At 38.3% G+C, this 26,115-nt stretch overlaps 1 long non-coding RNA gene across 1 annotated transcript in view; it reads right to left on the bottom strand.

Annotated features, from left to right (window-relative positions):
• Nucleotides 1-23,748: 23,748 nt before the first annotated feature.
• Nucleotides 23,749-26,115, bottom strand: part of LOC115523981 — a 145,272-nt gene continuing 142,905 nt past the window's right edge. The window contains exon 3 of the long non-coding RNA XR_004344104.1: nt 23,749-23,813. This is a non-coding gene — a long non-coding RNA (uncharacterized LOC115523981). The remainder of the gene's footprint in view (nt 23,814-26,115) is intronic.

Below are 26,115 nucleotides of genomic sequence, written 5' to 3'. Positions count from 1 at the left end.
GTTGAAAAAAAAAAAAAAAAAGAAGGGAACATTCTCAATCTAAGAAAAGTTATCTATATAGACCTACAGCTAACACCATACTGAAGAGTGAAGGATTGTTTTCCCCTAACATTAGGGACAAGGAAAGGATATCTTCATTCAACATTCATAACCAACATTGTAGTGAAGTGCAATAAAGTATAAAAAGAAAAGAAGACACACAGTGTGAAAGTTAAGAAATAAAACTGTTTTAATCACCAAATGACATGATGATGTATGTAAATCCTCCTAAGAAACCTAGGGAAATGAAAAAAAAAAACCTAGTACAATTAAAAAGTGAGTATAACGGGTGCCTGGGTGGCTCAGTCGGTTAAGCATCTGACTTCGGCTCAGGTCATGATCCCACAGTTAGTGCTGACATGATGTGTCAGCACAGAGCCTGCTTTTGGATTCCCACCACCTTTGCCCCTCCCCCACTTGCTCTCTGTCTCTCTCTCTCTGTCTCTCTTAAAATAAATAAACTTTTTTTAAAAAGTGAGTAAAACAAAACTTGCACAAGACAAGATCAATATAAAAATCAATTGTCTTTATGTACTAGCAATGAACAAAAGATAATTAATATTTTAAGTATTTACAATCCATCTAAAACCATGAAACACTTAGAATTAAACAAACTGCAAAACATGAAACATTGCTGAGAAATTAAAGAAGACCATTATGGAGAGTGATAGATACTATGTTCATGGATTAGGGTACTCAATATTAAAACGCTACCAGTTCTCCCTAAATTATCTATAGATTCCGTAAGATCTCATTCAAAGTCCTGGCAAGGTTTATTGTTGAGAAAAATTGACAACTTAATTTGAAAAGTTAGAGGGAAATGCAAAGGATCTAAATAGCCAAACAACTTGATAAAAGAACAAAATTGGAATACACAGATTGCAAGATTTCCAACAAATCTACTAAAATTAAGACAGTGGTATTTGTGAAAAAAATATACATATAGATTAATAGAATAAAATTAACAATTTGAAATAAGACCATGCATATATGGTCATTTGATTTTAAACATGATAATTTAGACAAAGTAATTCAATGGGGAAAAGAGAGGTTTTTCAACAAATGGTGCTAGAAAAATTGGAAGAATCTACAAATAAATACCAATCTTTACCTCAAAATATGCAGAAAATGATCTCACAATAGATCCAAAATGTAAAAATGAAAGCTAAAATCATAAAACTTCTGGGATAAAAATAAAATATTTTTATATTGATATAAAGATATTTTCATAAATAGTTCAAAATGTATTAATCATAACAAAAAATGGATAGAAGGGATTTCATTGGATATAAAACCTCTCTTCAGCTGAATGCTTAAAAATGAAAATACAGGAGGCGCAGGAAGATGGCGGCGTAGGAGGACGCTGGGCTCACCGCGCGTCCTGCTGATCACTTAGATTCCACCTACACCTGCCTAAATAACCCAGAAAACTGCCAGAGGATTAGCAGAACGGAGTCACCGGACCCAAGTGCAGACGAGAGGCCCACGGAAGAGGGTAGGAAGGGCGGCGAGGCGGTGCGCGCTCCACGGACTGGCGGGAGGGAGCCGGGGTGGAGGGGCGGCTCGCCAGCCAAGCAGAGCCCCCGAGTCCGGCTTGCAAAAGCGGAGGGGCCTGACGGACTGTGTTCCGACAGCAAGTGCGACTTAGCGTCTGGGAGGTCATAAGTTAACAGCTCTGCTCGGAAAGCGGGAAGGCTGGAGGACAAAGGGAGGGTGAGCTGCGGAGCCCCCGGACGACAGAGCTCAGTTTGGTGGGGAACAAAGGCGCTCGCCAGCGCCATCTCCCCCGCCCATCCCCCAGCCAAAATCCCAAAGGGAACCGGTTCCGGCCAGGGAAATTGCTCGCTCCGCGCAAACACCCAACTCTGTGCTTCTGCGGAGCCAAACCTCCCGCAGCGGATCTGACTCCCTCCTGCTGCCACAGGGCCCCTCCTGAAGTGGATCACCTAAGGAGAAGCGAGCTAAGCCTGCCCCCCCTGCCGCCGTGCACCTTGCCTTCCCACCCCAGCTAATACGCCAGATCCCCAGCATCACAAGCCTGGCAGTGTGCAAGTAGCCCAGACGGGCCACGCCACCCCACAGTGAATCCCGCCCCTAGGAGAGGGGAAGAGAAGGCACACACCAGTCTGACTGTGGCCCCAGCGGTGGGCTGGGGGCAGACATCAGGACTGACTGCGGCCCCGCCCACCAACTCCAGTTATACACCACAGCACAGGGGAAGTGCCCTGCAGGTCCTCACCACACCAGGGACTATCCAAAATGACCAAGCGGAAGAATTCCCCTCAGAAGAATCTCCAGGAAATAACAACAGCTAATGAGCTGATCAAAAAGGATTTAAATAATATAACAGAAAGTGAATTTAGAATAATAGTCATAAAATTAATCGCTGGGCTGGAAAACAGTATACAGGACAGCAGAGAATCTCTTGCTACAGAGATCAAGGGACTAAGGAACAGTCACGAGGAGCTGAAAAACGCTTTAAAGGAAATGCAAAACAAAATGCAAACCACCACAGCTCGGATGGAAGAGGCAGAGGAGAGAATAGGTGAACTAGAAGATAAAGTTATGGAAAAAGAGGAAGCTGAGAAAAAGAGAGATAAAAAAATCCAGGAGTATGAGGGGAAAATTAGAGAACTAAGTGATACACTAAAAAGAAATAATATACGCATAATTGGTATCCCAGAGGAGGAAGAGAGAGGGAAAGGTGCTGAAGGGGTACTTGAAGAAATAATAGCTGAGAACTTCCCTGAACTGGGGAAGGAAAAAGGCATTGAAATCCAAGAGGCACAGAGAACTCCCTTCAGACGTAACTTGAATCGATCTTCTGCACGACATATCATAGTGAAACTGGCAAAATACAAGGATAAAGAGAAAATTCTGAAAGCAGCAAGGGGTAAACGTGCCCTCACATATAAAGGGAGACCTATAAGACTCGTGACTGATCTCTCTTTTGAAACTTGGCAGGCCAGAAAGAATTGGCACGAGATTTTCAGGGTGCTAGACAGCAAAAATATGCAGCCGAGAATCCTTTATCCAGCAAGTCTGTCATTTAGAATAGAAGGAGAGATAAAGGTCTTCCCAAACAAACAAAAACTGAAGGAATTTGTCACCACTAAACCAGCCCTACAAGAGATCCTAAGGGGGACCCTGTGAGACAAAGTACCAGAGACATCACTACAAGCATAAAACATACAGACATCACAATGACTCTAAACCCGTATCTTTCTATAATAACACTGAATGTAAACGGATTAAATGCGCCAACCAAAAGACATAGGGTATCAGAATGGATAAAAAAACAAGACCCATCTATTTGCTGTCTACAAGAGACTCATTTTAGACCTGAGGACACCTTTAGATTGAGAGTGAGGGGATGGAGAACTATTTATCATGCTACTGGAAGCCAAAAGAAAGCTGGAGTAGCCATACTTATATCAGACAAACTAGACTTTAAATTAAAGGCTGTAACAAGAGATGAAGAAGGCCATTATATAATAGTTACAGGGTCTATCCATCAGGAAGAGCTAACAATTATAAATGTCTATGCGCCGAATACCGGAGCCCCCAAGTATATAAAACAATTACTCATAAACAGAAGCAACCTTATTGATAAGAATGTGGTAATTGCAGGGGACTTTAACACCCCACTTACAGAAATGGATAGATCATCTAGACACACGGTCAATAAAGAAACAAGGGCCCTGAATGAGACATTGGATCAGATGGACTTGACAGATATATTTAGAACTCTGCATCCCAAAGCAACAGAATATACTTTCTTCTCGAGTGCACATGGAACATTCTCCAAGATAGATCATATACTGGGTCACAAAACAGCCCTTCATAAGTTTACAAGAATTGAAATTATACCATGCATACTTTCAGACCACAATGCTATGAAGCTTGAAATCAACCACAGGAAAAAGTCTGGAAAACCTCCAAAAGCGTGGAGGTTAAAGAACACCCTACTAACGAATGAGTGGGTCAACCAGGCAATTAGAGAAGAAATCAAAAAATATATGGAAACAAACGAAAATGAAAATACAACAATCCAAACGCTTTGGGACGCAGCGAAGGCAGTCCTGAGAGGAAAATACATTGCAATCCAGGCCTATCTCAAGAAACAAGAAAAATCCCAAATACAAAATCTAACAGCACACCTAAAGGAAATAGAAGCAGAACAGCAAAGGCAGCCTAAACCCAGCAGAAGAAGAGAAATAATAAAGATCAGAGCAGAAATAAACAATATAGAATCTAAAAAAACTGTAGAGCAGATCAACGAAACCAAGAGTTGGTTTTTTGAAAAAATAAACAAAATTGACAAACCGCTAGCCAGGCTTCTCAAAAAGAAAAGGGAGATGGCCCAAATAGATAAAATCATGAATGAAAATGGAATTATTACAACCAATCCCTCAGAGATACAAACAATTATCAGGGAATACTATGAAAAATTATATGCCAACAAATTGGACAACCTGGAAGAAATGGACACATTCCTGAACACCCACACTCTTCCAAAACTCAATCAGGAGGAAATAGAAAGCTTGAACAGACCCATAACCAGCGAAGAAATTGAATCGGTTATCAAAAATCTCCCAACAAATAAGAGTCCAGGACCAGATGGCTTCCCAGGGGAGTTCTACCAGACATTTAAAGCAGAGATAATACCTATCCTTCTCAAGCTATTCCAAGAAATAGAAAGGGAAGGAAAACTTCCAGACTCATTCTATGAAGCCAGTATTACTTTGATTCCTAAACCAGACAGAGACCCAGTAAAAAAAGAGAACTACAGGCCAATATCCCTGATGAATATGGATGCAAAAATTCTCAATAAGATACTAGCAAATCGAATTCAACAGCATATAAAAAGAATTATTCACCATGATCAAGTGGGATTCATTCCTGGGATGCAGGGCTGGTTCAACATTCGCAAATCAATCAACGTGATACATCACATTAACAAAAAAAAAGAGAAGAACCATATGATCCTGTCAATCGATGCAGAAAAGGCCTTTGACAAAATCCAGCACCCTTTCTTAATAAAAACCCTTGAGAAAGTCGGGATAGAAGGAACATACTTAAAGATCATAAAAGCCATTTATGAAAAGCCCACAGCTAACATCATCCTCAACGGGGAAAAACTGAGAGCTTTTTCCCTGAGATCAGGAACACGACAGGGATGCCCACTCTCACCGCTGTTGTTTAACATAGTGCTGGAAGTTCTAGCATCAGCAATCAGACAACAAAAGGAAATCAAAGGCATCAAAATTGGCAAAGATGAAGTCAAGCTTTCGCTTTTTGCAGATGACATGATATTATACATGGAAAATCCGATAGACTCCACCAAAAGTCTGCTAGAACTGATACATGAATTCAGCAAAGTTGCAGGATACAAAATCAATGTCCAGAAATCAGTTGCATTCTTATACACTAACAATGAAGCAACAGAAAGACAAATAAAGAAACTGATCCCATTCACAATTGCACCAAGAAGCATAAAATACCTAGGAATAAATCTAACCAAAGATGTAAAGGATCTGTATGCTGAAAACTATAGAAAGCTTATGAAGGTAATTGAAGAAGACTTAAAGAAATGGAAAGACATTCCCTGCTCATGGATTGGAAAAATAAATATTGTCAAAATGTCAATACTACCCAAAGCTATCTACACATTCAATGCAATCCCAATCAAAATTGCACCAGCATTCTTCTCGAAATTAGAACAAGCAATCCTAAAATTCATATGGAACCACAAAAGGCCCCGAATAGCCAAAGGAATTTTGAAGAAGAAGACCAAAGCAGGAGGCATCACAATCCCAGACTTTAGCCTCTACTACAAAGCTGTCATCATCAAGACAGCATGGTATTGGCACAAAAACAGACACACAGACCAATGGAATAGAATAGAAACCCCAGAACTAGACCCACAAACGTATGGCCAACTCATCTTTGACAAAGCAGGAAAGAACATCCAATGGAAAAAAGACAGCCTCTTTAACAAATGGTGCTGGGAGAACTGGACAGCAACATGCAGAAGGTTGAAACTAGACCACTTTCTCACACCATTTACAAAAATAAACTCAAAATGGATAAAGGACCTGAATGTGAGACAGGAAACCATCAAAACCTTAGAGGAGAAAGCAGGAAAAGACCTCTCTGACCTCAGCCGTAGCAATCTCTTACTCGACACATCCCCAAAGGCAAGGGAATTAAAAGCAAAAGTGAATTACTGGGACCTTATGAAGATAAAAAGCTTCTGCACAGCAAAGGAAACAACCAACAAAACTAAAAGGCAACCAACGGAATGGGAAAAGATATTTGCAAATGACATATCGGACAAAGGGCTAGTATCTAAAATCTATAAAGAGCTCACCAAACTCCACACCCGAAAAACAAATAACCCAGTGAAGAAATGGGCAGAAAACATGAATAGACACTTCTCTAAAGAAGACATCCAGATGGCCAACAGGCACATGAAAAGATGTTCAGCGTCGCTCCTTATCAGGGAAATACAAATCAAAACCACACTCAGGTATCACCTCACGCCAGTCAGAGTGGCCAAAATGAACAAATCAGGAGACTATAGATGCTGGAGAGGATGTGGAGAAACGGGAACCCTCTTGCACTCTTGGTGGGAATGCAAATTGGTGCAGCCGCTCTGGAAAGCAGTGTGGAGGTTCCTCAGAAAATTAAAAATAGACCTACCCTATGACCCAGCAATAGCACTGCTAGGAATTTATCCAAGGGATACAGGAGTACTGATGCATAGGGGCACTTGTACCCCAATGTTCATAGCAGCACTCTCAACGATAGCCAAATTATGGAAAGAGCCTAAATGTCCATCAACTGATGAATGGATAAAGAAATTGTGGTTTATATACACAATGGAATACTATGTGGCAATGAGAAAAAATGAAATATGGCCCTTTGTAGCAACGTGGATGGAACTGGAGAGTGTAATGCTAAGTGAAATAAGCCATACAGAGAAAGACAGATACCATATGGTTTCACTCTTATGTGGATCCTGAGAAACTTAACAGAAACCCATGGGGGAGGGGAAGGAAAAAAAAAAAAAAAAGAGGTTAGAGTGGGAGAGAGCCAAAGCATAAGAGACTGTTAAAAACTGAGAACAAACTGAGGGTTGATGGGGGGTGGGAGGGAGGGGAGGGTGGGTGATGGGTATTGAGGAGGGCACCTTTTGGGATGAGCACTGGGTGTTGTATGGAAACCAATTTGTCAATAAATTTCATAAAAAAAAAAATAAAAATAAAAATGAAAATACAAGCCACAAACTGAGAAAAAACATTTGTAATATATATATCTGATACAGGAGTTGTATTCAGAATATATGAAGAACTCTTACAACTCAATAATTAAAACAACCCAATTTAGGGGTGCCTGGGTGGCTCAGTCTGTTGAGCGTTCAGCTTCAGCTCAGATCATGATTTCATGGTTTGTGAGTTCAGGCCCTGTGTCAGGCTCTGTACTGACAGCTCAGAGCCTGGAGCCTGCTTTGAATTCTGTCTCCCTCTCTCTCTGCCCCACCCCTGCTTGTGCTCTCTGTGTTTCAAAAATGAATGAACACACACGCACACACACACACACACACAAATTAAAAAAAAAAACAATTTAAAAAACGGGTTGCCAGAGGGGAGAAAGGGGATGAATGAAATAGATGAAGAAGATTAAAAACTATAAACTTCCAGTTACAAAAAAAATCACAGAGATGAAATGTACAGCATAAGGAATACGGTCAATAACATTTTAATAACATCATGGTGTCTACACTTATGGTGAGAGCATTGAGTAATATATAGAGTTGTCAACTTAATATGTTGTATACCTGAAATGAATATAACACTGTATGTCAATTATACTTCACTAATAAAGTAAGTTTACAAACTAAAAATGGGCAGCAGTGCCTGGGTGGCTCAGCTGGTTAAGCATCTGACTCTTGATCTCGGCTCAGGTCATGATCTCTGCCCCTCCTCTGCTTGTGCTCTCTCTCTTTCTCAAAATAAATAAATAAACCTAAAAAAAAAAAAACTTTAAAAATGGGCAATCCATTTAAACACACTTCACAAAAGAAGATATACAAATAGCCTGCCTCTAGGTATATAAAAAGATGCTTAACATACCTAATATGTACAAGGGAAATGCATATTGAAAACAATAAGGAATACCATTATATTTCCACTCAAATGGCTACAGTTAAGCTGACACTTTCAAGTGTTTGTGGAGCTATGGAACAACTGGAACTCATATATTCCTGTGCATTGTTAGGAGTCTAAAATGGTAGGATAACTTTGGAAAGCATTTGGGGAAGTTGTGCATTCAGATGAGACACATAGTTTCTACATGACCCTGTAATTTCACTCAAGACAAATGAAAGGTGCCCACATGAACACTTACACTTTGAATGCTCATACCAACTCTTGTTTCCTTTCTAAATAATAGTCCAACCTAAGTGTTAACCTAGGTTAACACTGGTATTAACCTGTGTCTACTTAGAATTGAATGGTATATTCATATAATGGAATACTATTCATGGTGGTAGGTAGCTTCTATGGTAGCTCCCAGTGATCCCAACTACCAAAGGTATTCACAGCTTTGTGTAATCCCCTCCCTTCTTGAGTAATTTCTTCTTGACCAATAAAGTATCTCATTGTTGAGGGGATATCACTTCTGTGATTTTATTACTAGAGATTGTAGCATCTCCCTAGCGACTCTCTTCCTTGCTGGTGCTGATGAAGCAAACTGCCATCTTGGGTATGGGGGCCCACAAGGCAACAAACTAAAGGTGCTTCTGGCTAACAGCTATCCAGTATCTGAGGCCATCAGTCTAACAACCCCAAAGGAACTGAATCTTGCCAACAATCCCATTAAGTGAGGCTGAAAGTGGACCTTTTCCAAATTAACTTTCAGATAAGACCTCGGTGCTGGCTGACACTGTTTGCAGGCTTATAAGCAACCCTGAATCAGACGATTATTCACATAAACCATGCCCAGGTTGTTGACCCACAGAAACTGTAAGACAGTAAATGTGTTGTTTTCAGACACTGAATTGTTGGTTTGTTATACAGTAATAGATATATAGTCACCAATAAAAAAGGAATAATATAATGATATATACAATGTATTAGCTTTCTATGGGTACATAAAAAATTACCACAAACTTGGAAGCTTCAAACAATGTCTATTATTAATTCACAGCTCTGTACATCAGAAGTCTGGGCATGGCATAGCTGGGTTCTCTGCTCACCTGTCACCAGACTGAATCAAGGTGTTGGACACTGCTGTGGTCTTACGACAGGAGATTCGGGGTCTCTATTAAGTCCATGTGGTTGTTGACCAAATTCAGTTCTTTATAACTGGAACACCGAGGTCACATTTTTGTTAGCTGTCAAGACAGGGCTGTTCTCAGCTCCTAGAGGTCGCTTGGTGCTCCCTACCTCAAGGCTTCTCTAATAACATAGATATTTACTCATTAAAAGCCAACAGTAAAGTTTCTCTCATGATTCAGGTTCATCTGCCTAGGTCAGTCTCAACAAAGAAAATCTCCCGACGTAAAGAAAACATATTAAAAACTCTATTGCACCTGAAAATTTCCTTCATAATAACATCTGGATTAATGTTAGATTGAAGAACTGAGAGAAGATGTGGATAGCAGGAGGCAAGAATCTTGGGGGTCATCTTAGAATCCTGTCTACCACATCAACAGTATGGATGAAATTTCAGAAACAGTTTGCTGAGTGAAATAAGGCAGAGTTAGAGAGGATACATACATGGCTCCACTTATTTGAATCTCCAGGAAAGATAACCGTGATCTACGGTAATGAAAAAAAGATTAGTAGTTGCCTGGATTGGGGGCTGGAGGACTGGTTGGAAGAAGGCACAGGGGACTTTTTTTGTGGTGAGGGAATTATTATGTACCTTCATATTGATACTGGCTACACAGGTCTATACATTTTTTAAAATTCATCAAACTATACACTTAAAATGTGTGCACTGTATTCTGTATAAAGTTTTCCCCAATAAAACTCATTAAAAATAAACTATCAGCTGTGTGATCTTTTCCTCACTGTCACTTTCTCAATGCTATGTGAGGACATCTGGTTGGTCATATATAATCTCACTCAGCAACCAAGCTGCAAAGGAGTCTAGCAAATGCAATTTTAGTTTTGGGTTCCATTCTCTCCGGTAAAGGATCAGATACTAGAAACTACATGGTACAGATGTTGAGCTAAGCCAGCTTTTTCAGTTCAAGGAATAAATATTTCTCCTCATTACTTTGGTATATTCAAGAGACCAGAGCTCACAAATCAAGCACACACACACATACGTGTGCACGTGTATAAACATTCACGTATACACTCCCCATGGAGAAAAAAACTTTGCTCAAAGACAATGAATTATAATATATAAAGAGAAACATAATGTATGTAATAAGAGCTGCCCAACACAGATATTCTTCATGTGAATATATACAGCGGTGTTCCTCCTCTCTTTATGGTCTCACAAGCCAAGAAAGAGCAGGCCTGGTTTCTGGTCCTCAAACTCACTAACCAGAGAAACTACCTCTGTGAATAAATGCCATCACAGACATCATCACTTCCTGTTTTACAAATGTGTCCCAGTGTTGATACTGAGGAATGGAACCTATTCTAGGATCATAGGATTCTTAATGGGGGCGGGGGCGGGGCGGGGCGGGGAGGAGAGTGGATTTGTACACAGATCCTACAGAAATCATTAAAATAAAGTACTTTTCCCTTTCGGTTTTGGATCAGCTAAATTTATAGGTCAGGGCTTTCTTCAATAATCTCTATTTGAATAATAAGGGTGGAGTGGGCAGGGCACAAATAAATTATTCTCAAGGCCAAATATAAACCTCTGGGATTAAAAAGAAGGGTGTTTTCTCTTTCAGTAACAAGCATATGTACTTACTTATCAAAAATAAAATATAAAAATTAATGAAACGTTTTCAGAACATCTGGAAAGGATTTTCAGACGATGAGAGGCAGGAGCAGACCACTTAAGAACCACTGACACAATAAATTATATAAATAGGACAAAAGAGCAAGATTTGAGCAAATTGCCAATGTTCATTGATTGTGCTTCCGCACTATGTATCACACCCTGAGAGAAATAAAACTTAATCAAAGCAATATTATGTGAGGGATGTTGCTTATTTGACTTTTGTCAAATCTAGGCATACATATAGTAATTAAATTTATCCGTTGATGTCTGCTGAAATTACATATTTACCTCAAGACAACTTTCAAGGGTTCTTTAACTCTAGGTCTCAGGAAAAACTTAAAAAAATAAACAAAATGATCAGACACCATATGTCATTCACGGCAATTCCCTTCCACCAGGGCTGAGATGGAGTTGTTTCAGGAGAGTGGTTTTGGCCGCATGCGAGTCTCATCAGACTTCACAAGTCATGTCCTACCCTTTTCCTTGGACGGGCGAATGTATCAGAACTGTGTTTGGTTTTAAGAAAACCCAACAGTGAGTTAAATAAATAAGGGGTTTACTTGTCTCATGCAACAAGCCCATGGATAGGAAGATCAGGATTAGTACTGTGGCTCAAGGTCATCAAGGATCCAGATTTCTTTTGTGTTCTTATTAAAACCAATCCCAGAATGTAGCTTTAATCCTCATGATTGTAAGATGATTGCTCCTCCAGGCATCCATCTGGGAGGATGGTAAAGGGAATGAAGGAATTAAATCATTGGCCAAAATTGGGTCACCTGACTTACTTCTATCTTCACTGGAAGCTGCCAAAGCAAGATTTTTAGCTGGACATGTCACCCCTTAGTTGGCATGGCTGCTAAGTGAAAAAGGGAAAGTGGATAGTGAGTAAACATTGGGCAGTGTCGGTCGCAACAAGCGACTATCAGACAAGATCTTCGTTCTTGATCCAAATTTCTCCAATCCAACCTTCATATTACACACACACACCCACACACATGCACACACACACACTCTTAAGCCACCTTTTTTTACCCACTTACATTCAGCTTCTATGAATTTCCTCAGTAGATTCATCCCCTTAAAGAATAAGTATATTTTTTGAAGAATATAAAAATCTAAGTGTTATTTACCCGGGTTTCTATGCCTCTAAATCAAGCAATAAGAAGTTCTGAGGTTCAAAGGATTGCTGAACCAGAATCAAAATAAAAATACATTCTGAGAGTCCTAACCTTGTAGCATTTTTCCAGAGTGAATCAAAGGTTAATATTAATTTTAATAGAATGTGCTCGAGCCAATGAACATTTAATGTTCCAGGCCCTGTGCCAAAGTTACCAAGAAGAAAAAGACTTAAGTATCTCCCACTAGGGAACTCACTGCTTGATATAAGAGATAGATGGGTGAACACAAAAGTGTGATAGAGGAAGATAGCATAGATTAGAGGATAGCGCCATGGAATAATGTTTACTGGGGGGCAGTGGGGTGTGCGAGAAGATGTCTCCAAAGACAACATATCCAAGCTCGGTGAGCTGACATCAGGTCCAGTTTTCGTGTTTGCTGATTTTTGGTCTAATGCATTTCCCACAATATAAAAATGGAAATCAAAAAGTGCCATTGAGAAATGTGCTTTCAATAATATTCAAAAATCTAGAAATAAATATACAACCCAAAGTGTTGGCCCAAAGTTTAATGAAATGTTTTCACTATTTCTTTGGCTCACCCAAAATACATTGTTATCTTCACGGTTTGTTGAAGTTTCAAAAAATATTGAACATCTCACAATATGCTTGCACCTACTGAAAAACAAATAGTAAACTGACTAATCCAAGAAATTGTTGTCCACAAAATATGCTATATATATATATATATATATATATACATGATTATCTTGAGAAATACTTAAATTCTTATTTTCTGTACCAAGTATTTGACAATAAGAGAGATTAAATATTTTTAATTGGCTCTACTATACAATAATGGTCTAAATTGGGTGTTACTGCCCTGTGGTTGAAAGGCTTGATGATCAAGTTACACATTCTTAAAGGTATTTATACACATTTCAGATTTGGGAGGAAGGATAACTTCATGGCAGTCCTAAATGATTATGAATTAGGACATGTTTCCCTTTCTCCCAAAGACTCTTTATTTTCCTCACTACCTTTTCATTCCAGACACATTCCCAAACCCAATCCTGCCTGACTGCCTGGCAAAATAATTAACATTTATAAAAAATGTATCAAAATTCTTCAGAATATGCTATTCCTTTGTCACAATGTTCTTGAAAGTTCAAATGAGCCATTTTAAGATACTTGCCTAAAGTATTGTTGTAAAGTACTTGCTGTAAAGTCATACAGCTACTAAATAACCAAGCCAACCCCAGTTTCTTTATCCTCAACTCAGCACTCTAATACGTCCCTCGATCCCAATGAGGTATGGGGGGGTATACTGTATGCCACACAGTTACAGTCAATTTTTAATTACTGACACAGGTATTTTTTCTGTTGTCTCACCTAAAAATGAAGCATTTCACTAGGTATCCTTTTAAGCACCTTGCAGCTCAAATAATCTCTCACTTTGTAAATGTATACTTGATGAGTTTCCTTCAGACAGGCTCCTCAAAAGTTCTTGATACCGTAAATATAATACTTATTTTAATAATCCAACAGTTTTTATTGAGCATCTATTTATATCCCAACCGCTCTAAGAACAAGGAAGACACAATAAACTTTGGTTTCTGACTTCAAGGAAATTACAGCTTATTTCACTAGGTTCATACAATCGTCATGATGGCAAGAACTTTAGTTACCACTGTATTTTTAATGCCTAGAACAGTGCCTGGCACTTAATGTAATTTTAATAAGTATATACAGTAAGACATTTCATATTTAAGTGAATTTTCAACACTAGAAAGCATATGCTGAATGTAACTACAAAGGCACAAATGTAGCCAATAAGATACAGTGTGTAAAATGGAAAAAGAGTACAGTTGTAACTGCAGACATCCAAAGAGCATGTCAGTGGGGATCAGGGACATTCCTGGGATAATTAATAATTCCTGGCAGGCTTTTATAGCCAAAGTAGAGAGAAGCCAAACCTCTTGCGGACTTGTTTATATCATGGATCTTAACATAAGCTTTGAGCTATTACAAATTTTAGAACATTTTCCACAATGTTGACACAATGTGTGCTTACAGGCATGAAAGTAACAACATATCATCCATCAGTCCAATCCATTCATAAATATGAAGGTAATATCTTCTAAAGCAGGAGGGCTAGAAGAGAATGAGGTTCTTAAAAAAGGAAGAAGGACTTGCATAGTCAAATGAAAACAAAGCAGATTAGAAAGAACATAAATATTATTTTAGCTAAAATTGGTGCAAATTTCTGGGCTTGGATAAATTGAAAACTTTACCAAATCTCATTTTATGCCAATGAAAGCTATATGAGGTTTGACTATATACTGTAAGTTTTATAAGAACTATTCATTTTTTTCATTTCCAGTATGGATTTAATCATGCCCAACCAATTCTCTGTTCTCAAAATGTTACTTTCTGTGTGTTTTTTAGAGATCGATGCTTAGACCAATCTTGCCTGACTACTACTGCATCCTTTGCAGAATGTTGTTTCAACTATGGCATTAGCTAAACTTTACTAAACACATTTTTTAAAATGTTATTTATTTATTTTGAGAGACATAGAGACAGCACAAGCAATGGAGGGACAGAGAGAGAGGGAGAGAGAGAATACCAAGCAGGCTCCGCACTGTCAGCACAAAGCCCAATGTGGAGCTCAGTATTAGGAACCGTGAGATCATGACCTGAGCTGAAACCAGGAGTCAGACACTTAGCCAACTGAGTCACCCAGGTGCCCCTGAATGCATCCTTTGTGACAGGCAGATAAAGATACTGAGGTACGGAGGGTTTCTCAGAGTCCCATAACAAGTAAATGGTGAATTAAAATAGAGCTTGGGAAGTCTGGCTCCAGAGTTGATACTTAACTCTAAACCCCTAAACAGGGCTTATACCAATGTCTACTTATGATACAAGTATATAGTCAAAATTCACTTTATGCAAATATAGTGTGCCTCTTTGGTTGACTTTGCATGACCTGAGTTGAACTTGAGAATGATGTATTTCTCGCCATGCAGTATGGATCAGTTTGTATTGCCCAATATTATCGATTTTGGTATGCCTACACGATATGATTTTAATGCTAGCCTGAAGTCAGCAAGAAGGCAAATATAAGAGGGGGAGAAAGGTATATATGATAATTTCAAAATTCCCCCCTGAAGGAGATATGAGGGCAGCTGACTAATAAAAATCTAATTTGTTTGATTTCCCAATCTTGCAGGAATGATTCAGGGAAGTGAGAACCTAACACCTCATACGAAGTGAGCATGAAATTGTTAAACTACAAATCCAGTTGACCAGGAAAGCTTCATCCCTGGAATGGATGAGTTCCCCATGGAAGAGAAAATGCCAATGAGGCAAAAGTTTAAAATGGCATGAGGGGGGCACCTTGGTGGCTCAGTCAGGTAAGCACCTGACTTCAACTCAGGTCATGGTCTCATAATTGGTGGGTCTGAGCCCCATGTTGGGTTCTGTGCTGACAGCTCAGAGCCTGGAACCTGCTTCAGATTCTGTGTCTCCCTGTCTCTCTGCACCTCCCCTGCTCATTCTCTCTCTCTCTCTTTCTCTCTCTCTCTCTCTCTCTCTCTCCCCAAAATAAATAAACATAAAAAATAAATGCAATGGCATGAGCAAAATATATTGGAGTAAAGTAAGAGAGAGTTTTAGGAAATCCTCAGCCAAGATGGTTTCATTGACAATTGTGTGCAAACTTTATCATACAAGAGAATCACCTTGCTAAAACAGTTTTCTGGACCCATCTCCAGATTTTTTGATTCAGTGGGTCTGAGGGTGGGCCTGGGAATTTTCATTACTAACAACTTCCTAGGTGATGCTGATACTGCTGGTCCAGAGACCATACTTTGAGAACCACTACTCTACTGGCTTGACCGTAATTGCTCTCAATATATATACAACCACCAGAAGGCGTGTTCTGTATAATACCTACATTGTAAGATAATGCCTTTACAACTAGGATCAGAGTATATGCTAGAGAAAAAAGCTAGAATAAGTAAATAATCAGCAATAGAAGAAAAAGAGAAAGAAAATCCACCAAAAAGTGTATTAGTTCCAAGAATAGCAAGCAACCTGCCTGCTGAAGGCTGCTTAACTATGATAATATAAAGATACCGACCAGAAAAGAGACACTCACCACCCTGGTTGACATTGTCATCAGTAAACCAGTGAGATAGAATACTATCCCTATATTGATTATATTATAGGTAAACCTATATATTAGTTATAATTAGATAAAAATTTGTACTTTATCCTATATGAAAGGGTGAGTCCTGAAGAGTTTTAAGCAGGAACATGACCTGTTAGATTTGAATTTTAGAAAATGAAAATATATATCAATAAGGAATCTTCCAGTTGAAAATGAAACTCAATTCAGACCAGTTTTAACAAAATGGGAAGTGTATTAGCTCATATACCAGTGGTAAGTTGGAAAATTTATCCATGGCTATATCTACATGCTCAAACAATATTCTCAAGATTCTTGCCAACTTTCCCAATTGTTCCTGAGACTGTGATTTACCAGATTTTAGTGTGATGTACAACCATGAACCAATGTCTATGCTCTTAGGTAACTGGAAGGTTGGGTTGACCAGAGTCCCAGAACCTTGGAACATGAGCAATTCTCTTCCAGTTTACCCCCATGTTCCATAGAAATATTATCTTTTTTTTATGCCTTTGACGTTAAAGTGTTTGGAAAAGGCTGCTCTAGAAAATGTAGTAACATAGGATAGAAAATAGGCCATGTATTTTTTAATTATTCCTATAAGATTCCAGTGAAAAGAACCTCTTGGTGTCAAAGTCAAAAGCAGGCAAAAACAACCAACATTCTTAACTGCTATTACCCAAGTTAGATAGATAAAAACTAGAAGTGGCTTCTATACTCTTGGAAGATGGGGCAGAAGGGAGGTAGGTGGATATAAAAAGCTCACATAGGACATTAGGCCTCTTTCACTACTGTCCCCTCATCCTTACTTCCACCTGAGTGATTTGGGATATTATTTCTTTCTATTTTATGTATAACCTTTGCTTGAGGTCAGGGTTCAGTGGCTGAAAAGAAAGCTCACAAAACACCACCTTTGAAATAGCCCTTTATATAGAGACTTCCCCATTGTAATTATGCCAACCTTCACTACAGAACCCAGAAATATTCTGAGATTATATGAACCCTATATTTTACAGACCCCTATTATAAAAAGTGCGGGGAATAAACTCTCTGGGACTGAATTTTTGATGTAGATACAGTGCAATAGCTTCGTTCATTTTAAGGACATGAATTTAACTACAGCTCAGAAATCAGCTTGTCGTCTTCCCCAGGCTCAGGAAGAACAGGGCTTGCATACACACTGGTTTGGGACAATTCTGGCAACAGTCCAGTGAGAAAATATTGCATGCCAGGTTCACACTCAGTTATCTACAGTTTGAAAAAAATTTTTTCCCTGAATCAAAAAAAAAAAAAAATGGTGAGAGAAAAAAAAAACTCATAAAAAAGATAACCAACACAGTCTTTAGGCGAACTTTTAGCTTTTAAGCGCCTCATTGCAGAATCACACAAAGATGATTTTAAAAGCCAAGTTTTGGAGTGAGATGTACAGTGCTGGGTCTTCAACAAATTCTGACAAGATTTCACACACTGTCAGAAAGGTTCTTTTCTCTTGCCTGGTTTCCCTGCGGTGGGAGAGGGGACAGAGCCAATGCCCCAACCTCCTTGCACTCAGGGAGCCACTTTGACCCAATTCCAGAAGCCCAAGGGCTGTCCTTAATTAGCATTGTAATTTATATTGCACAATTATGCAAATTGGGTACATAAACAAAATTATCCTTTCAGTTTGGCTTTGCTACTGGAGAAATGCAAAGCCAGTTAAAGATAAGAATAAAGAAAACAGAATACATTTGCTTTAATGCAGTGCACCATTTCTTAATTTATCCATTCTTTTGTTTTACACTTTCACCTTGGACTTCGGGGTTTTAAATTTTTTTCTTTTCTCCCATTTTGTTTTTTCTTCCTTTTATGCTATTTTTTTTTTTCCTTTTACTTGGCTCCTTTCCTTGAGAAATTTTCCATCTCATTAATTCTGCTGCAGCGATTCATAACTCTTCAGGCCATTTGTTTTGTTTTGTTTTGTTTTGTTTTTTTGATATGACTACTATCTTGACTGTCTATTGTTTCCCTTTTCTTTTTGCTCTCAGGTTCTTTCCTTTCTCTTGGCATCCCTTTCTATTTCACTCCATTTTCCCATTAGCTTCACTTGCTTTTATAGCTGTGGGATGCTCCTTGCCTGAGATCTAGTAAACACCCTCAGGATGCAATAATTTTTACCAAGAAAACTGAAAACAAGCATGGCAAATAACAGAGCTTGGAAGATAGGGAATTTAAGATACAAAGCCCAATGAAATGGAGGTGGAAGCCAATGCCTAGAGGCAACAGACAATATTTAAGTGGGTATTAACCACCAGGTAATCAATCAGCAAATCAGCATTACAAAGATAATATTCCAACTCTGGATAATATTCTAATTGAGATAGCCCCTTTAGAAAGCCTTAAAATTGCATGGAAGATCAGAAAAAGTAAAATATTTAAACTAGCAGAAAATACAGACTTTTAGATAAAGCTGGCTTTGCAAGAAGAGTGGCTTGACAATATATGGGGAATAACAGTTAAGGGAATTTATAACAGAAGTGCTTGAAAAGAACTGAGAAGAGAACGGAATTGCTCTCTGCTTTATCTGCCCAGAACCATGGCTCCCATGGGGAAATACCACCCCCCAACCCACCCCTCCTCCTCCTTCACCCCCTTCAGCCCTCTGGCTACAGCAACAGCAGCCACATTAAAATATAACCCAAGGGATACCAGGCCTAACTTGGGCAAATCAGAGCACCCTCCCTCTGGCTACAACTTTCCCACTTTGAATAACAGTCAAATGCCTCCTCTACGGATTTTTTAGTCCCTATATCTCCCTCTGACCCCTAACTCATCCACTACCTTTCTCCCATCCACTTACTAAGTTCCAGCCATCCTGGCTGACCAGTATTCTCAGCTCATTGCTTTTGTACCTTTCATCTTCTTTTCCTGCAGTGGTCTTCCTTGATTTTTTGATGGCTGGTTTCTTCTTGTCATTTGAGTCTCTGCTCAAATGTCATCTCCAAGAAATTTTCTTTTATATTTCTACCTACTGTTGACCTCCATCCCATCGCTCGCTATATATTTTACGTTGTTTTAATTTAGCATCATTACAAATTGGCTTATCTATTTATTTTATATATGTCCTAGACTCTCAGGTATTCATACTTTAACTTACGTACTACCCGTTTCTCCCCACTAGAATGTAAGATCTTGAACTATCTGGTTCACCACTGTATTCCTGGTATTCAAGACACTGTCCGACACATGGAGCGTAAACCAAAAGAATTTCCATTTAAGTGAACGAATTAATGATTGTTATAGAATGAGCAATGACCCAAACCTGGTCAAAGTTTTCCATCCCCTTGCTTTGTGTTTAAAAGACAGTCAAGTTCATCTTTTGGGCATTGAGTTTGTGACCTAGGAGATATAAAGCTCATGGTAACTGGTTTTCCACCATGTGAACTAAAGTGAGTAATCTAGTGATGGCGAAGGCGGTAGGTAGAAGGGGAGGGATTAAGTACGGGGTGTGGGAAGGGATGATGTGGTAAGAGTGGAGATGGATGGAACCTGAGTTTGGACAGGGTTCAATGCCTGGTTTCTGATGATCCTGAGACCCAGCTACATTCCTTTCTTTGGTTGCTATGAAACCCCTCAGGTCTTTTCTATGTTTTCTGCTTTTTCTTAAACTGTGAATTGGATTTCAGTCCTATCCAGTCAATAAAAGTAACATATAACAACATTGTAACATTGTGCTTAAGACCTTCAAGTCCGATGCAAAATCAGGATTTGAATCAAGTTTCTGGTATTTATTGTCTGTATCATGGAGGGCCAATTTCTTCATCTTTTGAAAGCTTGGTTCTCTTCTCTAAAATGAAGGGCAATAACAAAACGTAACGGATAGGGCAGTGGAAAGATTAAATGTGATTATATGTGCACATTTCTTATGCACAATGTGTGATATATAGTAAGTTCCTAATTAAGGAAGGAACCACAGCCTGCCTCAAGAGTGAAAGTCTACTTTGAACTGGTATTTCAAATCTGTCCTCACTGGTGTATCTTATTTTTTGTGGCACATACTGCATTCCAACTTATTTTAGAATATATTCTAAAATTCTTTTTACGATTGAATACATTTAGAGTACAACTTCTTTACTTTCCTCTATGAACATTCGTGTTCAATTCATCTTTGATATATCAGTTTCTGTTAGGTATCCCAGGTGGGGCATTTGTAAATGAAAAGCTACTTGGTGCTAAGAAATTGAGCAAATGATGATATAGATTGATTTTCTTCAGGTGTTAAGTTGGCAAGTGTGAAGTATCCCAGTCTAAGAAGAGAAAAGTTCATAGGGTGAGATGCTGGAAGACAGTGGTGGAGTATTGCCCCTCCTAATGTTCTTGGTGATGGTTCTCATTGCCCATTATGCCACGTGGGTTAAGTAACTGTAAAGCTGTAGACAAGCATGAAATCTGGAAGGACTTGGACTGGATCAACCTTTGTGGATGAGGCTTCAGATACCACTTTGCTGATCCCGTGGTAGAGGCTCCTATCCTAATGTCCAAAGACATCCTATGAGGGGCGCCTGGGTGGCTCAGTCGGTTAAGCGTCCGACTTTGGCTCAGGTCATGATCTCGCGGTCCGTGAGTTCGAGCCCCGCGTCGGGCTCTGTGTTGACAGCTCAGCGCCTGGAGCCTGCTTCAGATTCTGTGTCTCCCTCTCTCTGACCCTCCCCTGTCCATGCTCTGTCTCTCTCTGTCCCAAAAATAAATAAACGTTAAAAAATTTTTTAAAGACATCCTGTGAGTCAGCGCTGCCCTCACCACACCAATAAAACAGCCACAGCAAGTAGGGGAGATGGAGGATGGTGTCTGTGGGGAAGAGGCTTTCCAAAGACCATTAAACCTAAAATCTAAGGAGTAATGACAGGATAAACCAATGCAGCAGAAAGTAAAATGTGGGTCTCTAGTAAGTTAACACGTTTTGTTTTTTTTTTAAGTAGCAAGTATGCCAAAAGTAAAAATAAATAAATAAGATGAAGAATTTTATAAGTTTTTGTAAAATGAAATGAAAAGTATATGTAAAAAGTTTTAAAACCTACCCACAATTACATGAAATTCCCCAAAAAATTTGACATCTTTAAATATATTCCTTTACCTGAGCCAAAAACTGGAATTCAGATTCTGCTAACTGGCAGATCTGAATCTTTACTAGGCTTGCAATTGCCAGGCAATATTTAGGAAGAGATTATGGGAAGGGGGAAATTATGATCGGAGGATTGAGTATTTTCTAACATAGCAGATCAGAGTAGATTTAAAGAGATAGAAACTGTTTTTCTGTCAGAGTTTGGGTGTGGATTTGAGAGAAAGACTAGCTTATGGGTACTGTATTCTCTGCTGACATTCAAACTGTAGTGTGTATGGAATTTTGTGACTTATGTAATTCAGGAATAACCAGGTAAAAATTTAATGGAAATAAATGATTTAGATTTTCACAAAAATATACAATTGTAAGAAAAATACTAAGGACATATTTATGGGACCTATAAGAAAACTCGAATACATGGAGAGACACAGTAAGGTCAAATACTAGAGACTGGTCACCTGAATGATCTACATATGGCTGAGATAAATGGGAGTGTTGGTATTACCAAGTATTATTTTAATACTCTATTCAAATTATATTTGCTTGTACAATAGTCCCCCACTTATCTGCAGGTTTGCTTTCTGCAGTTTCAGTTACCCACAGTCTGGAAGCTGTGATCCTCCTGTCATATCCTCAGAAGGTCAATAGTAGCCTAATGTTAGGTCATAATGCCCACAGCATTCGTCTCATTTCATCTTATCACACAGGCATATTATCAACTCACATTATCACAAGAAGTCTGAGTATAGTACAATAAGATATTTTGAGAGACAGCGGGAGAGACCACATTCACATAACTTTTATTACAATATATTGTGATAATTATTCCAAAATTTTATTTTTTTACCTTTATTTATTTTTGATAGGAAGAGAGAGACAAAGCACAAGTGGGGGAGGGGCAGAGAGAGGGAGACACAGAATCTGAAACAGGCTCCAGGCTCTGAGCCATCAGCACAGAGCCGACGCGGGGCTTGAACTCACGAACCGCGAGATCATGACCTGAGCCAAAGTCGGCCGCTTAACCGACTGAGCCACCCAGGCGCCCCTATTACTATAATTATTCTATTTCATTATTAGTTATTGCTGTTAATCTCTTATAGTGCCTAATTTATAAGTTAAACTTCATCATGGATATATATGCATAGGAGAAAATATAATAAATATAGGATTTAGTACTATTGGTGGTTTCAGGTGTCCACTGGGGGGTCTTGGAACCACAGACAAGGACACCACAGTATTTCACCAAGAAAGTTGCAATTATCTTCGTAAACAAGATTACCCTCTATGTTTTTTCATTTCCTATTTTTTAATTCTCTTTCTTGTTTCTATTTTTTTTTTTTTTGCTTTTTGCTCTTTACATAAAATTAAAGATATTTTTCCTTAAAAGTTGATTTAGTGCATGATTTGCTTCTTGATGTTACATTTCTCCAATTAAATTACATTTATATTGCTGCTGTCTCTAAGTTTTGTCTTTGATTTATTGTCATCTACTTATGATCTTGAGATAAAGACTTGATTCACTTATATTTATTTTTTTCTGTGGTAAAGGCTAAAGCCTATGAATTTGGTACTTTACCTATGTTAACATGTGGTGCTGCAATGTGAGATTTCTAAACAGTCTATGATTATGGTTTTATTTTCCAATTTGTCCCAACAGTTATTTAAGCAAATGGTTTATTTAATGTCACTTTTGTTTTAATGTTTATTTTTTTAGTATTTTAGAGATTTTTTTTAAAAAATGAATATTTTAGTACTATTAAATTGTGACCATATGCGGTTTACATAATTTCTATTATTTATCACTTAGTTGCTCTTGAATAATACTGTTCTATTTTGCTAAATAAACCATAGATGCCTGCAAAACGTGTAGTGTCTGTTTGTAGGGTATAAGTACTTATATATGTATCAATTATTAGCTTTTTGTCTTCTTGACTTTAATTATTTAAATTATGTAACTCTTCTCTAGTGATCTGGTAGTTACGCATCATATTTAAAGTTAATACGTGTTTATATTTCCCCTTAAAATATCTCCATGCATTCTTTTTACCTTATACTTGAGTCATTATCAAAGCCAAGAATGAAACAGTAGAGTTGACTCCTCCCAGTTAAGATGCAAATCATGGTACATTTTTCCTTTATAATCCTCCTACTCCTCCTTCCCTCTCCCATGGCCATATTCCCTAATTTCTGTCAACATAAGCCACATTTTAATACCAACTGATGATGTTGACTTTTTAAAAAACACTGAAGTCTCATATTTTGCCAACAGTTTTCACATTTGCATTCAGTTTTCCAACCATTTTACCAATGGTTATATAAGTTTACCTTTACTTTCATTCATTGCTGTGTTCCTGTCCCGGCACAATGGCTGGCACATCAAATGTTCTCAGGAATTCTGGTTAAGGAACCAATGCAGTAGAACAAGAGAGAGAAGATAAGAACCTGACCAAGTGAGACGTAAACTCCCATAATAAGTGTTTCTGTAAGTGCAAGTTACCATAAACACTTCACAACCAAGATTATGATACATCCATAAAGCAGATTTTACTTTGATAGTCCCAGCTCTGCCACAGTCACGGTCACAAACACACACATGCACACAAATCCATTCTAATGGGAATGAACACTTTACCATTTCCCATGTGCTAATACTCTTGGAATGTGTGGTACCGGCACTGACTTCATTGTTATTAGCCCTTCTAATGGATTCACCTGTAAATAACTGTAAACATTGGTCCCAAACTCAGCTGCACATTGTAATCACATGGGAGGATTCTTAAGCACTCCTAATGACCTAGCTACTCACCAGACCAATTAACTCCAAATCACTCTGGTTGAGACCCTGGCATCAGTACTTTCTAAAGCCCCTCATCTGACTACAGGGTACAGCCAGGAATAAGAGCATGGGAGTAGTCAGTAAAGTCTGAACCCTCAGTCTAATTTTGCCTGTGGATATAACACAACATAAGAGCTTTTTGGGGTCCTTAAAAATTGATCCTGGAAGACAGAACTCTCTTTAGGACTATGACAACCATATCAAAGTGATGAAAAGCACTTGCTTTCATTGCAATAACTATTTCATCATTTTAACATGCAGATGAATGGAGGATCCAGCTTTGTTTGGTGGGGGGTGGGGGTGGGGGGGGTGGGCAGTGAGAGCAGAGATAACAAGAGAATCCAGAATTTGACGGACAGCTCAGCTATAATCTACACTGAAACAACAGAATGTAATCCAATTTTTCAATATTAAGAACTGTTTCATAAATTTGGTTTGGGATCTCTTCCACAAGAACATTTGAAGTTATTGTCCTAATACTGAGGTCTTATAATATTTTTCTGACTGCCACATAGATATTGCCTTATTTTATGGAGACTCAGGCATTTGAATTCAGAATATAAACCAGATTATCTAATTTTGAAACCTACATACATAGAGTCAAGAAAATGTCTGGGAATGCCCTTTGATCATTGTTACCATAACAATTATAATGCTTGACTTGAGAAAAAAGCAGATTTTTTTTTATAAAAAAAAAAAAAAGGAAAACAAAACTCGTATGCAAACTTTGGGTGGAATTTTATTGTACACATCTTCCTAAACACACTTTTAGGTAATAAATTAACAAAACTATTCAAACTATACCTGATATTACTTTACAAATGAAAGGAATCAACCAGTAGTTTTATACATGATAACAATATTCATTCAATTGCTAATTTTTAATTTAAAGTTTATTTGAGGGCTTCAATTTATTATTTTTTCTTTCAGGTTTATGGAGGTATAATTGGCAAATAAAACTGTATATATTTAAAGTGTACAATATGATGATTGATATACATTATAAAATGATAACCATAATCAGGTTAACATATCCATTACCTCACATATTTCCTGTTTTGTGTGTATGTGCGTGATGAAAACACTTGAGATCTATACTCATTAAATTTCATGTGTATGATCCAGTATTATTAACTATGGTCACCATGCTGTACATTAGAATCAATCAATTTAGTAGTTAACTCAGACCTCTTAGGAAAGAGATAATATCTACAGATAAGAAAGCTAAATTAGCTTCACAGAGCTAAAACTCATTATTTTTGGCTTCTTCCCCGCTAGGTAGCATCTATTCGTTTTGTCGTGTGGTTGTTTTTAAATATGTTGTTAAAAATATGCCCAATGCACTTGTCAGGCAGATAGCCTTAATTATATTTTAAAGGCAGATTTCTTCATAATAGAATCTGGATTTCTGAAGATAACTTGATTGAAAAATATCAAGCAGAGTATGGGATATATGGACTTTAATTGTATAGAAAAATAATCCAGATGATAATATGACTTAAGTGTCTTTTATAGTGATTTTCACATAGTCCTGTAGTCTTCAAAGAGCACCTGGACCAGAGCATCAGCATCACTTGGAATTATAGAAATGCAAATTCTCAGATTCCACCCAGTCCTACTGAGTCAGAAACTCTGAGGTTGGGGCCAGCAATCTGTTTTAACTAGCTCTCTTAGGGCACTTGGGTGGCTAAGTTAAGCATAAGACTCTTGATTTTGGCTCAGGTCATGATCTCATGGTTGTGAGATCAAGCCCTGCATCTGGCTCTGAGCTGGCAGTGCAAAGCGTGCTTGGGATTCTCTCTCTCCCTCGCTCTATGCCCCTTCCCCGCTTGTGCTCCTTCCCCCCTCACTCTTCTCTCAA

The sequence above is a fragment of the Lynx canadensis genome, chromosome C2 (genome assembly GCF_007474595.2).
Source record: "Lynx canadensis isolate LIC74 chromosome C2, mLynCan4.pri.v2, whole genome shotgun sequence".
NCBI classification, from domain to species: Eukaryota; Metazoa; Chordata; class Mammalia; order Carnivora; family Felidae; genus Lynx; species Lynx canadensis.
Note: the sequence above shows the minus strand (reverse complement) of the source record. Positions and strands in the feature narration are given on the sequence as shown.